Source organism: Euprymna scolopes, chromosome 2 (assembly GCF_053919585.1).
Source record: "Euprymna scolopes isolate OS-2025 chromosome 2, ASM5391958v1, whole genome shotgun sequence".
In the NCBI taxonomy this organism is placed as follows: domain Eukaryota; kingdom Metazoa; phylum Mollusca; class Cephalopoda; order Sepiida; family Sepiolidae; genus Euprymna; species Euprymna scolopes.
The window spans coordinates 29,343,477-29,359,475 of NC_136483.1; the positions used below are offsets into that span (position 1 = coordinate 29,343,477).

The 15,999-nt window shown below is 35.7% G+C and overlaps 1 protein-coding gene across 6 annotated transcripts in view; it reads left to right on the plus strand.

Annotated features, from left to right (window-relative positions):
* LOC145290325 (uncharacterized) overlaps positions 1-15,999 on the plus strand; it is a 266,500-nt gene that overhangs the window by 97,922 nt on the left and 152,579 nt on the right. Inside the window, exon 2 of one of the 6 annotated variants that reach the window (XM_080136480.1) lies at positions 12,108-12,248. The exons of 3 other annotated variants lie outside the window; for them this stretch is intronic. The gene's annotated coding sequence lies outside the window, so the exon portion shown is untranslated. Of the gene's footprint in view, positions 1-12,107; positions 12,249-12,362; positions 12,422-13,596; positions 13,650-15,999 lie in introns of those variants that run through there. 2 more of the 6 variants (XM_080136481.1, XM_080136482.1) reach the window with 2 other exon arrangements.

Below are 15,999 nucleotides of genomic sequence, written 5' to 3' on the forward strand. Positions count from 1 at the left end.
GTTCTTACACAGGGTCCAGAAATGAGTTTCCAATCTAATAGATCCTGCGCTGTCAACCAAACTCCAATCTCTGTCTCATCGCTGCAATGTGGCATCCTTGTGCCTATTTTACAAGTATTTTAATGGGGTGTGCTCTGACGAACTCGTAAAACTTGTGCCCCCTCAATGTAAATACTCTTGACGAACCTGACAAGCAACAAAATTCTACCCCTACACTATAAAGATTCGTGGATGCCGAAAAGCCTTCTACCTTAATAATTTCTTCTCTAAAACTGTTAGATATTAAAATGCCTTCCTGGTTTCCTGCTTCCCGGACTGTACTGACATGCAAAAATTTAAATGTAATACAAACAAACATCTCGCTGCTGAACTACCTACATAGTGTTGCTGTAGATATGGTCCCAAATAATAGTTCCTTTCGTCCAAGTGACACGGTGCTTTGTGTAGGATGAATAAGATTTAAAATGTAAAACGTATTGCTTACTGTATAATTATTTCGAAGAAAATATAAAATTCATTTATATTCGTCAACTTCTCTCCAAATGTTGTTGGAAACCTTAAAAATTCTTGTGAAATTCTATTTATTCGATAATGTATAGACTTATATAAATGATTCTTGCAATAGTAAGCCACTAACTTATTGCCAGAATTGCAATGTAACTTTGTGTGTATGAACTGCTTTGCTCCTTATTATGTGTAAATTTTATCTTTATTTCAAAAATATATCACGTACTGAGTGTCCTATTTATCGGACACACAATATTTCGTTTTCTAAATAAAATAAATAACCCATTGTAGCAGACACAAATGGAACTTTTTCACGGATCAATGCTTCAATGCATATTGACCAATTGATCCTTTCTATCCCCTAAGGAAATCGGCCAGCATCCGGTTTGGAGGATAAGAACTCTTCCTTACTGAGAGAGACACCAAACAGAACGGATCCCTTTTCTTCGCTCTCTCCACCTTGGTGTTATTTCTACCGGTATTGACAATTCCACTGGAAATAACTACCGTGATAGCAGCAGGTAGCCGGAGTTCAGCTTTTGACAAGGAACATATCACCCGGTGAACATTCTCCTTAATAAACCTTTTCTGTGTTACCTTTTATGAAGTTGTTGCGTTCGTCATTTCAGAAGCTTGTGTGGAATTATTTATTTTATAAGGTTGCGCCCTAAAAGCATTAAAACTGCTAAACTTTTCTTTTCAATTTGTGTATATTTTTAGTTATCAAACAAATTAATAATCTATATAAGAGCCAGGTATGTCTAAGGATGGAATACTGTTGCCACATCTAGGCAGGAGCTACTAGAAAGGACTTGTCCTGCCTTGTAGGAGATGTCCTTTTCTCTTCGCTGCAACCTTTATCTCACAGAAGAGATGTTGCGAGTTTGTCTATGCTTTATCGTTATTTTCATGGAAAGTGTTCAACTGAGCTTCAATCTATGGCCCCCCCCTCGCCAAACTTTCCCAAGAAACACCCGTCTAGCTGAAAACACTATCAATAATTCCCCCCACTCTTTATCTGTGCCTAAACCTAAACGTAGATTCCATGAACAAAGCTTCTTTCTTAGAACTGCACGTCTGTGGAATTGTCTTCAGTTTTCCTGCTTTCCAGCTGACTACAATATGGTTGTCTTCAAGTCCAACGTAAACAAGTTCTTAATGAGCCATTCCACTTGTTAACAAATTTACCGAATTTCTATTACTAACGATTACTTTATTGTCCAACTGACTACTGTACACTCTTAGCTCAATCGAGAACCTGGCATGAATATACCAATAGATTAATGAAAGACTAGCAATGCCTCTTCTGTAAGAAAGGAGATGCACAATGAGATCATTTCTCACTAGATTACGAAATCGTTTTTGTACTCTTGTCATTCCAAGAGTACTCTGAGCGACACTTTCTTAGATGTAGGAGCAGTACTTCATCTTGACCTGAATCTGACTCTTGTACAGATAGGACTGCATCAGTAGTTTCTTACTTTCTATGAGAAAAGGAAACCATTTTAATATGATTGGATGACCCCCAACAGAATTGTTTGGCCTTTGGGTTAAGATCAAAGTGTAGTATAATTTTACATTGTATTTTCAATTTTTGACAACAATAAAATAAATAAATAAGATCAAAGTGTAGTATCTGTTCCGGCAGATACTGCAAGCTAGGACTAGCTATGACTAGCAAAGACCAGATGTGGGGGCAACCCCACATGCCTGACCTTTAACCAGCTCCCATTTCCCACCTCTCGGGAGCTGGTCCTCTTTTTCCCTTCCCCCTCCCTTCACTCCTCACATTAAAAATTGGCCTTGTGCCTAATTTGCTCGGTGGGGGAGCAAATAAATACCATCTGTTCCGGCAGATACTGCAAGCAAAGACCATATGTGGGGCAAACCCCACATATAAGACCTTGGTCAATGTAGGGGCAACCCTTCATACCAATTGTCACTATCCAGCTCCCCTACTCCTCGGGGAGTTGGCCCTCATTTCCCCTTCACTCCTCACTTTAAAAATCGGCCTTGTGCCTAATTTGCTAATTGAGGGAGCAAATAAATACCTCAAAGTGTAGTATCTGTTCTTCAGATACTACATGTCAATTTCTTGTTCTTTGTCAGTGGAGGAGAAATCCTTTACGACTGAGACAATTTTTATTTTTGTTCCTTTTCTCTACATTAAAAAACGACGCTGGTGTCTAACTCTGTCCCGTGGGGAGGCATTGTAAATAGGGACCCCCAATTTGGACGCCTGAGGTCATCACTCTGTTACATGCCACTTGTTCATCATCTCTCCCTCTCTCCCTCTATCTCTGTCTCACTTATTTTGAATCTCTCTCTCTCTCTCTCTCTCTCTCTCTCTCTCTCTCTCTCTCTCTCTCTCTCTCTCAAAGGAGCTGCCGAATTGTGGAAAACGTGAGAGAATTTTGGTTCGTTCTTATTATGTAAATAATCTGATATTTGGATCTTCTGTTTGTTCCCTCTGTGTATGTTGTGTTTGTTTGTTTTTTCTTTGTATGTAAGTGTGTGTGTGTGTGTATATATGTTTTCTTTTAGAGTGTGCAGCAGTGTTTTTTTATTTTGAGATGACTATGATAAATGTTCTTGTTACATTTCAACCAATATTGGTTTGTTCTGTGTTGATTCAGAAAAAACAATGAATAATATTGGGTTTTTGTTTAATTGTATTTATTGATCGCTTTGTTAATGTAAGTAATTACTTTGTCTTTAAGTGGCTAAAGGCGAAAGGAGGGAAGAGAACGAACTGAGATTATTCTCTAATCATCTTTTGTGTTTTTTTTTTGGGGGGGGAGGGGATAGTAGAGTCCACTGATTCAAGCTTCTATATTTTTTAAATGCACCTAGCAATCACTTTATTCATAAAGCTTAACGTTTTTATAGAACTTTTTTGTACTGAGTTTGATTGCAATTTACTTTCTTTACCGTTGAACAGATGTTCTAATTTTGATTGTTATTACAACAATGTTTTGGATGCTGTATCTGGGGTTTCCTTCAGACGCCGCTTGTATTCTGTAATCCTAATGGAATTTTAAGACTGAAGTATGACTGACACGTGCAGAAAGGCTCAGAATAACAACCAAAAGGAAAACATAAATCTCTCTAACTCTCTCTATTTCCTTGTTTTCTCTTTTTGTCTCTCTCTCTCTCTCTCTCTCTCTCTCTCTCTCTCTCTCTCTCTGTTTGCGCATATTTATCTCCTTTTGTCTGTGCTTGTCTCTTTCTGTCTGTAAGTCTTCGAGTCTATACTATGCGTCTCTCTATGCTTGTGCATGGCTGTATCTATTTCCTATTTGTCTACTTGCGTATCAATGACATGATGCTACAAAAGTAGATACTGTTTTGCTTTTAAAAATAATTTTTCTTTATGAAATGAACAAAACGTGGTACATTTTATAGAGAAGAAAGTAAACCTTGTGTTGTAGGTTGTATAACTTCCACCCTAACTTGTCTTTTAGTCTTTAATCTGCAAGCTTTTTCAAACTGAAGTATGGCGGACACTTGCAGAAAGGCCGAAATTAACAACCAAAATGAAGGCATAGATCTCTCTCTCTCTCTCTCTTTCTTTCTTTCTCTCTCTCTCTATCTCTCTCTATCTATCTATCTATCTATCTATTTCTGTCTTTCTCTCTCTCTCTCTCTCTCTCTCTCTCTCTCTCTCTCTCTCTCTCTCTCTCTCTCTCTCTCTCTCCGTGCCTGTCTGAATTTCCCTTTCTCTTTTTACGTATTCTCTGTCTCTATCTCTTTTTTGTAAATGTCTCTGTATGTCATTCTCTGATTGACTATACATTTTCTCTACGTATATCTATATCTATCTGTACGTCTGTCTGTCTTTCTCTCTCTTTCTCTCTCTCTCTCTCTCGCTTTCTCTCTTTCTCTCTCTCTCTCTCTCTCTCTCTCTTTCTCTTTCGGTCTCGTTTCATCTATGTGCTTCTCTTTTTCTATCCGTGTCTTCGAGTCTGTGCATGTGTACCTTCTGTGTCTGTGTACCTGTTTCTTATTTGTCTATTTGTGTCTTCCTCCTCCCTCTTTTCTCCTCTCTCTCTCTCTCTCTCTCCCTCTCTTTCTCCCCCTCCCCTCTCATTTCTTTTCTTTTTTCTCTCTGAATAGGATAGTAAAATAATACTTAAAAAGTAATGAATATGAAATGGCTAAGCAGAATTTAGATAACATCATTTTTTTTGTCCAAATTCAACAAACACTACATTTAAAAAGCAAGTGTATTTAATATAAGCAAAATAATATACGAAACCAATCTGTCGGTGGAGCCCTACAGAGGCTTTTTTATAATACTAGCAATGGGGGAGGGACATAAATACGCTTAAATATATTTTCATTTATGTAGATTTTATATCATTATAGAGTCAATTCTCCATTGAATATTATATATATATATATATATATATATATATATATATATATATATATATATATATATATATAATGTAATTATCCACTGACACGTGTTTCGTCGTCTACGACACATCAGAGTGGCTAAATATAGCGAGATTCGAAATCGAGACCCGACGGTAATAAGCCTAAGCCCCTTACCTCTGACCAATCTCGCCAACTGTCTGGAGATATCGCGATTTACTTAAATGTTGTTTGTTTTGGTTTTAGCGATATGTTTTGAATGAATTCAATTATTTACGAAAGCGCATTTTTACCTAAATGCGAGCTGGGAAAACGTGAAAATGTCTCCTTGTGTCTGTCTGTTTGTCTGTCTGTCTGTGTGTGTACACTTACCTACCAAATAACTCTGTCAATTTTCGATCTACATACTCGAGATTTGACATAAGGGGTATTAAGAATTCAGGTGATCGCTCATCCCCCTCTCAGTACAGGCCAATAAGTCTCCTGTGCGTCATGAGTAAGTTGCTGGAATCTGTGTTAAATACAGAAGTAATCAACCATCTCAACAAAAATAACCTTCTTAGTGACACTCAATATGGTTTCCGTTCTGCTAGATCTACAGCAGATGTGCTTACAGTTATATCTCATAGGATTAGCAAATCTCTCGACGGAGGCAACCTTTCTAGGGCAATTGCTCTTGACATATCTAAGGCCTTTGATAGGGTATAGCATAAAGGTTTACTTCATAAGATCTCTAGCTATGGTATAGCTGGAAATGTCTTCTCAATTATTAAATCATTTCTTTCTGATAGGTTCATAAGAGTAGTAGTTGAGGGGCAAAAATCAGAAGCCCACAGTATTAATGCTGGTGTCCCTCAGGGGTCCATCCTGGGCCCAACTCTTTTCCTGATCTACATTAATGATCTTCCAAATCACATCCTTACGTCATTTGTAGACATTTATGCTGACGACACTACCATTTATGGTAGCACATCTAAGACAGTAAACGACCAAGTTCTCTCCAATTCTCTCTCCTCTGATCTTGAGCATGTAATACAATGGGGAAAGGAGTGGCTGGTTACTTTTAATGCATCTAAAACCAAGCTTCTCTCTTTACATCATCAACATTCTGATCCCCATCTGGCATCAATTGAAATGAATGGCTCTCGTCTTGAGGAGGCCTCAAGTTTTGACAAGCTTCTGGGCTTGACCATTACTCCTGATCTTAAATGGAACACGTACATCAAATCTGTTGCCAAGGCCGCTGGAAAAATGGTGGGATCTTTCTATCGATCCAGTAGATATCTCACTGCTGATGCAATTCTCTATTTATATAAGAGCCAGGTACGTCCAAGGATGGAATACTGTTGCCACATCTGGGCAGGAGCTGCTAGAAAGGACTTGTCCTGCCTTGATAGAGTTCAAAATAGACTTCGTAGCCTCGTAGGAGATGTCCTTTTCTCTTCCTTGCAACCTCTATCTCACAGAAGAGATGTTGCGAGTTTGTCTCTGATGTATCGTTATTTTCATGGAAAGTGTTCGACTGAGCTTCAATCTATGGTCCCCCCTCGCAAAACTTTCACAAGAAACACTCGTCTAGCTGTAAACACTATCAATAATTCCCCCCACTCTTTATCTGTGCCTAAACCTAAACGTAGATTCCATGAACAAAGCTTTTTTCTTAGAACTGCACGGCTGTGGAATTGTCTTCCGTTTTCCTGCTTTCCGGCTGACTACAATATGGTTGTGTTCAAGTCTAACGTAAATAAGTTCTTGATGAGCCGTTCCATATAAGTTATCAAATTTAACAAATTTTCATTACTAATGATTATTATATTGTCCAATTTCTACTGTACACTCTTTAACCCTTATCCTTGAGTGGCCTCTTGGCCTTGATAATGTGTTGATACCTATGAAAAAAAAAAAAAAAGTCCAATGTGAACATGTTCTAATTGAATCGTCCCCCTAAGTAATCCAAGTTACAAAATTCCCACTGTTTACTATGCTAAAATCACAATGACTAATGTATACCTATTAACCCTTATCCTTGAGTTGCCTCTGGGCCTTGATAAGTGGTGACACCCATGTAAAAAAAAAAAAAAAAAAAAAAAACACCCCAGGTTGGTCCTCCAACCACAACGTGACTTCAGAAATCAAGGCTGCATAATCTGGGAAACGCTTTCCTTTCAAAAACAACTTCATGGTGAAAGTCAGAGGATGCAAGGTCAGGAGAGTAGGGAGGATGGGGAAGGATTTCATAACGACACGCTCGTGCTTCTGATCTGGCAACATGCGAGTTGTGGACCGGAGCGTTGTCCTGCAGGAGGAGGGTACATTTACTGATCTTGCCCCACCTCTTGATTTTGATAGCTTCCCTTAATTTCCTCAAAAGTGAAGCATAATAGGCTCCTGTAATTGTGGTATCCTTTGGCAGGAAATCTGTCATCACTACTCCGTCCTGGTCTCAGAAGACTGTGAGCATGACCTTGCCAGTGGAGGGCTACACCCTTGCCTTCTTTGGAGGTGGTGAGTCCAAGTGCTTCCACTGCATTGACTGGGCTTTGGTCTCTGGATCATAGTGATGGACCCAGGTTTCATCCTGTGTAATCAGTCTTTTGAAAGATTTGACTCATCTTCTTGGCACATCTCCAAATTCATCCTTGAGCACTCGACGCGTTCTCGCTTCTAGAATGGTGTGAGCAACCTGGGAATCAATCTGGCAGACACCTTATGCATATGCAAATGGTCATGAATGATAGTTTCCACAGACCCTGTACTAATCTTGACATCTTGGGCTATTTGGCGAATAGTAATTTGCCGATCTTCCAAAATGGCAGCCTCAACTTGACGGACAGATGCCTCATCAATGGCAGAAGTGGGGAGGGGTGACCAGGTCTGGGAGCTGTTTCCACAGACTTCCGGCCATGTTTGAATTCACGATGCCAGCGTTTTACAAGGTCATATGATGGAGCATTATCACCATAAGTTTCTTTCATTTCATCAAAAGTCTCCTTCGGTGTGTGTCCTTTCAAATACAAAAACCCGATCACTGCTCGACATTCAACAGGCTCCATTTCACACGTGACTCAGTTCAAACACCTGTAAAATAGAAACCACAATTATTTCAGAGCTGTAATTTGCCACATATCCCGTAGAGATATAAATCATTGCACATGCAAAATTTCAGCTAGATCAGACAACTGAAAGTGGGTCAAGGGCAGTATTATTGCACGCCGCTCGTACATATTCGCACTTTTTAATACATATATATGCACATAAAGTTATGAACAGTACATAGGACCCAAGCAAAGCCAGGTGGAACTGCTAGTACATATATATATATATATATAATACTGATTTCAAAAGTTAAAAAAGTGACTTGGGTGCCATCAGCTAGGATTGGAAATAAATTATTTAGTGCTCCAGACACATTCCCTACCATTTGAGCTATAGAAAAATTTGAAATGAAACTACTTTAAGCTATGAATGAACTTGCGCATGTGCAAAAGTAATAGAAATATGTTTGCAAGTTGAAATGGATATTTTGCATTTCAGTTTGCTGAAATATTTCTGTACACGTTATTCATCCATTGAAACCAAGATTTTACTCGTTTTAAACCGTTCTTGGTGTATTACTAATATGTCAGTCTTATATGACCAGTCGCTTAAGAGTTTATCAGTTAAATATTTGCATGGGATGATCTTGCCAAGATATATTTAACACTGTTCGTAGCATATGGATGTACGTGTCGTCTAGCTTTCTTTCCAATCTTTTGGTGAGTATCCAGGTTGTATCAGCTTAAGCAAGGACAGACTCCACCACTGCTTTAAAGAACTGCCTTTGTCAGTTAGCCTTCCATGCTGACCACATCTTATTCGATGCAGCCTATACTTTTGAGATGCAAATTTCGATATCTCTCTCTGTGAAACCTATGTTGCTGCCCAGGTACGTAAACTCAGTGACTTCTTTCAGTGTTGCTCCATCCGCATTGAAAGTCTTATCCGCATTAACGTAAAAACCAAGAGTGGGTGATATCTGGAGGTTTTTAATCTTCTTATAGTATTCATCATCATGCAACTCTCAATCTAGCCATCCTCAAGTAGTCTTTGGCCTCGATAAATAGTGACTAATAAAAAAAAATGACGTTTACGATTTTGTATGATTAGAAAATAATTATGAGATTTACATACGTTAGAATCTTCAAAAATAGTGGTTGGATTTGTACTAGAGTTATCATGAGGATCTCTTGTGATATCAGGTATGAAAAGTAAACTACTATTAATAATAACTATTATCTTATTATAATGGAGTGTTTATGTCTGTTAATCTGCAACCGATATTATCAGATTTCTCGACCATTATCACACAAATAATTTATACTTTTTCTAAACATAACTATTAAATAAAAACGACTGAATAATTAATTGTATGCTAATCTACTTTTGCCATTTTGTCTGACCTCAATAACTTTGTGTTGATCTTAAATTTCAATAAGCTATGAACTCCATATATTTTTAAGTTAAAAATAATAACTTTACAGTGACTGAAATATAGTTAATTTAGTAATTGCTTTAAAAAGAAATCAATAATTTCATGTGGCTAATAAAAGCCAATTAGAGATAGCAAACCCTTGTCTCATTGCCGCCATGTTGTATACCTGTAATTGTTTTAAAAGTATTTTGACACAGTATAATTTGTTTTACAAATAATTTAATGCAGCATAATCACCTTGACACTCCGGTTCCTGTCAAATCACTGACGTTAAGCAACTTTGAGCATGATCAGTACTAAAATGGGTGACCATTTGAGAATTTCAGGTGCTGTATGTATTCTCTGCTTATCTCGGCATTGTTTCCAGTCGTCCTAGACTTCTCTATCTATTGTCTTTTCAAGACTGAATGGAGGCTTCCACTTCCACTACTAGAATGTGCACTGGCGCCTTCTCAAAGTAACTATCTCCAACTTATCCCTTACCTGACAAACAGCAATATCCCAAACCTTCACTGTAGAGGTCCCCTGATGCAGGACGTCCTATTAGTTGTATAATAATATAATAATATAATTGTAAAATAGAAATTTTATTGTTTATTACTCTGTGTATTGAAATTAAATTTCTGTAATCTTTGTAGTTTTCTCTGTAGATTTCGAACACTGAGGATTTTTAACAAAAACTTCTTTATTCATTTTGGCAATCCATGCTCCTCATAGGATGTTGTCAATTGTAATTCCTTGACTTTTAACTTTATAACTCACTGCATTTTGCATTATCTGTTCTAATTGAAGTAGTCATATCCACATGGATAGGAAATATGGTACTATGTAATCCTTAGATTAGTGTCTTCCCTCGAACTTGAATAAACCTTGCAATTCCCTCCCTCTTTCCTGCTTCCTGGACTGTAATTGTGCGCAGAAGTTTAAATATTATGTAAACAACCATCTCGTTTCTCAATGCCCTACTTAGTGTTTCTGTAGGCATGGTCTCTAATTCAAATTCTGACGTCTCAATGACAATATGCCTTGTTTGGAGTTTATTAAAGGAAACCAATGCATTTTACCGGTAATAGCATCATCTTTACTATATTTTGTACACATAAATATATCTACATGTTCTCAAATCAACATCTCATGCTGGTGTAAATGATTAAATAATTCTTTGTCACAGATTTGAACGCGCATATCATTCTATACATTCTATTTATTTAACGTTACAAAATGCATATATCTTTATCTATTTGCCTGTATAGGATTCACTCTTAAACTAATTAACCGATCATTATGAGTTTTTGAACACAGATGCTAATCATAAAGGTGGATAATGTGAGTTACACTTAGTTTTAGTTTTATGCAAATGGATCAAAAACAGCGAGAAAGCTCTTCATGAAAATTCAGACACATCTAATTTTTGTGAAATTTTTACAATAAATAGCTTTCACCTAAATTTCATTTTCTTTAAAGTTTCTTAAAGGATTTTTAGAGAGGGGGATTCATAATATGGGCACAACTTTTCATTTGAAAATTCAAATATTTCTGATTTACATTAAATTCTATCCATAATCGTTAGACACCAGTAAAGCAGGATTCCACAGATTTCAGTTTCTTCTTAAGGTCCCATATGCTTAAGCGTTTAATTTAAGCATTTTATAGAATCAGTAATACAATGGATCTTGATCAAAATATGTATAAGAGTTCTAGACATAAGGTTTAGTAGAATATATGTTGATTTTAATCACAGTACAAAAAGTTGTGCAAAACTATTCTGTTTGGGGAATTAATTGGACTATCCTGAGACAGGTCTTTTTCTTTTTTACTCGTTTTCACCCCGAAACAAGACATATTGCCACTTTGATTATGTCTAACAGGAGTGTGGGGAGTTGAACAACGAGATGTCTGTTCACATAAAATTTAAACTTCTGCCGATTAGTACAGTCAAGGAAACAAGGAGGGAATTCCAAAGTCTAGCAGTTTGAGGAAAGAACATAATAGAGTAGAAAACTTTCCGGCATCGAGTGATTTCAACAATGAAGAAGTGAGATTTTGCAGTTTGTCAGGTTAGTTAGGAGTATTTACGTCAAGTGCTATGAGTTTATCAGAGCATATTGATTTTAAATAATTAAGTTATATTTTTTAATTGAAATTTCAAGTTGAATATAAGAAATTTTTATATAGGAAAAATGATCCCTAAATAAATAAAACTACATAAAAAAAAGTCATGAAATAATATTTTTTTTTTTAAAAATAGCTATAAGAAATCTTATTCGGCCGATAAATTGAAATTAGATGGTGAAGAAATCCGCTGAGAAATGGAAGCATTCTTTCTATTTGTTGTCAATTTTTTCCCCATTTAAGAAAAATAGCTTAAAAGCTGTTAAATATGAAATAATTTTCTAACATTCCCCAACTTGCATCGTCCTTAAATTTCAATTTTCTATTAATTCCTCACACACGCCTATTTATAAAAGTTTTTTTTTTCAAAAAAAAGGAAATCTAAAAAAAAAAAGAAACAAAGTTAATCCATTAAGTGTTTTAACTCTCCATTTTAATCCTTATATTTTATAAAGAACCACTTAGCGAAATGATTGTATTATTCACTGCGCGCTGCACCCCAGCTTCTTTCCAGCCTTCCCAATTTTAGTTGTACAATAACTGGAATTGCTTTTATTGCTGTTCCGTTTAATTCCCTTCCTCCTTATTACCTCTGCTACCTGATGCTTAATCAGTTCAGTTTTTCTTTTACTTTAAGAAATCCACACACCGTCCCTCCACCATTACCACTTGTGACTGAATCATGAGAAAGATTTGAATAGTGTCTACTAACAAACTTGCATTCACCATTTACAACCAACCTTGAGCTCATCGTATTTGACAATGTTTCCAAACTGAGGTATTGTTGATGTTTATATTATTTTACATGTTTCCAAACTGTTGTCCTTATCTTGATTGTTATTATTTTCACTACGTTTTAGTCCTTTGTATTATCGAATCTTTTTCAGGTTGCTTTTTTTATGGTCATAACCATCCGGAAATTTCGAACTTAATCCTTTGTAGCAGACAAACGTAGGAAAATACGCACGTTTTATTTTTTTTTCCTCACTACTAGCTCTATTTTGGTTTCTCTTCATTTCGACATCCTTTATCTTCATATTATTCGGATTCTTTGGACTACTGTTCTCATCTTGAGCGTTATTTTCCAAACGTCTTGGTCGATGTAACCTCAAACATTCCTCAGGTGTATCTTTCTATCGAACTCGGAAATTTGCATAGAATTTTGAACGGAACACTTTATTTAATCTACGAGGGTAGCATGCTCTCATTTCATCAGCCATGCTTGGGTAAAAGTCCCAAAATAATATGCAATTATACTGAATAACTAAAGACTTCTATCCAGTGCAAATAACAATCAAGATGAGAACAGTAGTCCAAAGAATCCAAATTATAGGAATTTCCAACAGTTGTCCTCATCTTGATTGTTGTTTTTGTCACTTTTTTCAATCTTTTGTATTATCAGATTGTCTTTTGATCACTTTTGCCATAATCATCAGGAAATTTTGAACTTAACTCTTTGTAACAGACAAAAATACGAAACTATGCACATGATTTTTTTCTTACTATTTCTGAATGCTGTGACGTCAGTTACCTGACATCTTTTGTTATCTTTTGTCTCACATACTCCAGAGACAAAAGGGAATTCGACATCCTTTTTCTTCCTTATTATTTGGATTCTTTGGACTATTTTTCTCATCTTGAGTGTTATTTTCACAACGTTTCGGTCGATATAATCTCCAGCCTTCTTCTGTTATATCTTGTTAAACTTTGGAAGTTTTTTGTCAAACACTAGAATCTGCATGGATTTCAAACAAAACTTTTTATTTAATCCCCGGAGACAAGATGCTTTAAATTTGTCAACCATTAATATATAACTTGTATTTTTAGTATCACCAACAGTAATGATTGAACCTTCAACCTTCAGAAGAGTGTACCTTTATAACTAAATTTTATCAAGTATATTATTAATTATGTTTAATGTCTTTGTATACAATTCTAGTATGAATTTTAGGAGACTTACATCGATTATATTGACAGAAACTTCATGGAAATAACACTTTAGATCAGGGTTTCACAAAGTGGGTTCCAGGGAGCTCTGAGACTCCGTGAATGAGGCTAGGGGGGGCTTTATATGGAAAAATTAAATCGCTCCAAACATTTAATTTTTTATCTTTTTTACAGGAAAGAGATAGGATACATAACTACAGGTGCAAAGTGTTTCAGGATGGTTCATGAAAAAGTAAATCTAATTTTTATAAATCTCACTATGTATGTCTGTCTGTCTCCATATTTCAACTCTGTTTCTTCTGAAACTAAAATTCGCAGAACTGCACTAGAAGCCTCAAATGATTGCATTTTTTATGTGCTGTTCTTTTGTGGGTCTTTAGCCAGTTAAAATAGTTTTTAAGGGGTCAAAAACGAGTCAAAATTGAAAAACATCGTTATACATTTTGTACATCTTTCTGTCGGACTCTGGGAATCTTTCTATCAAACTCGGGGAATCTATCCTTACAGGGATAAAACGTGGAAGATAGCTTAATTGCCATATATTCTCATAACTTACTACTCGGCTCTTCTGTCGTATTGGCCACTGATAATCAAATATATAAAAGGCTATATGTCTGTCTGTCTGTCTCCATATTTTCAAACTCTATCTCCTCCGAAACTAAAAGACACAAAGCGACGCTAGAAGCCTCAAATGATTGGATTTTTAATGGGCCGATTTTTATGGGTCTTTAGCCGGTTAAAATAGTTTTTAAAGGGTCCAAAATTGGTCAAAATTGAAAAAAATCGTTATACATTTTGTATATTCATTTTAGTTTATTTTTAATCAGTTCATAATGCGTATCGCATTGGAACAGTGGATACGTCACCAGCTTTAAATGCTACAGTTTTGCATTCGGTTTCGATTCTAGCTGATGACACACAATATATTTTTTTGTTTTTTTACTTTTGAAATCACGACTCTATAATATTATATACGAAATCTGGTCAAATTAAAATATCATATTTACAAAAGGGCCCCCCCCCACGCTAGTCATTACATAAAATATTATATCTCCTCATAGCATTTTATGTGGATACATGAAATAATCTATATATATATAATAAAATGTGTGTGTGTGTTCTATATTTAGTCCTAAGAGACACCAGATATGTGTAAGGATGCCTGTGTGGGGGAAGTAATAAAGTAAGCGTTGCACTCCAGAAGCAAGGAGAATTTTGGGACGCCTGTAAACAATGTTAGGATAAGCAGATAATAATCGATATTATTTAAGAATTTTTCTTTTTTCTAAACTAGGTGCTCAACTAAGGCTTGAGCGTTTAGTTTACCCTACTATTTAATACATAATCAAAATGAGAATACAAGGAATCATATCTTTCTCAAATTATATTAATGAAAGTGATGCAGTAGCAATGACAGAAATTGAACCCAGTACAACAAATCAACAGTCGGTGCCTGTAACCATTACACTACAGCATTTCCTTACAGAATGGTAAATAATTACATTTTGTTTAACCATAGTATTATCAAAACCTTTCTGCATTTGCCTTAAGAAATAGATGATGTAGATTTGAACTTTCGTCTATTCTTTTCTCAGTCAAATTCACTTTCAAAATAGACTTCTTTGACTTTAGCTTTAATATTCTGCTTAACATTCCCAACTGGAGGCAAACAATGCCAGAATACAATCGAATACACTGTAAAAGTCACAAAATGTTAAAGTACTGTTTCAAATTTCTAGCTTTTTTCGATGAGTATAGAGAAGCCACAGTGTAAACATGCTGTAAGCTATTACATGCAAGGTAATATAATGCTTCAGATATTTAAAAAAATTAAATCCTAATTTGTAATCGCAATATTCACCGCTGCGGAACACACTGGAAAATTCTATGGCGCAATCAGCATGGTTTACTGTTAATATTATTTCTTTTGCAATAATAAATGTCAGAATGAATACTCGTAAAAATATGCTTCTTCTGTAAAAATAATTATAATTGTCAGCTAAATATTCTTTGAATAACACGAATATGTCTTTTTATTTATTGTGGCAATATAATTCTTTTTAAAACTTTTTAAACAATCTATCTGCTGATCATGAAAATCATCATTATCTAAATATTCTTCAAGTCAATAAAAACAAATATTAGTTTCTTTTTTATACATTTATTTAAAAAATGTACTGTTTTGATAGATGGGACGACATAATTTCATTTTAGAACAAGTCATTTTAAAATGGGTAAAATCAGAATTGTTTGCCTTAGCGACATCAGGTTAATCACCGAATCACCAATCGGATAATCTTATTTTTTTAATGTGTGTGAAAGGTGATAAAATATGTACTAACCTGATAGCAGGTAGACTAATTGCTGTGGTGGCACACATTCATTTGCATATGTGAATAGTAATTACACATAAATAGGAAGACTCAGTTAGTCTGAGTGTGTGTTCACCAGAAGCCACCGAAGGCCAGCGAGAGCAGATATGTTTCTCCCGCAAAGATTCTCTTATTTGACACCATTATGTAAATATCCTGTAAATATACCTTTTCCTAATACACTTCTTATTTGATCTACCTTTGTTTGTT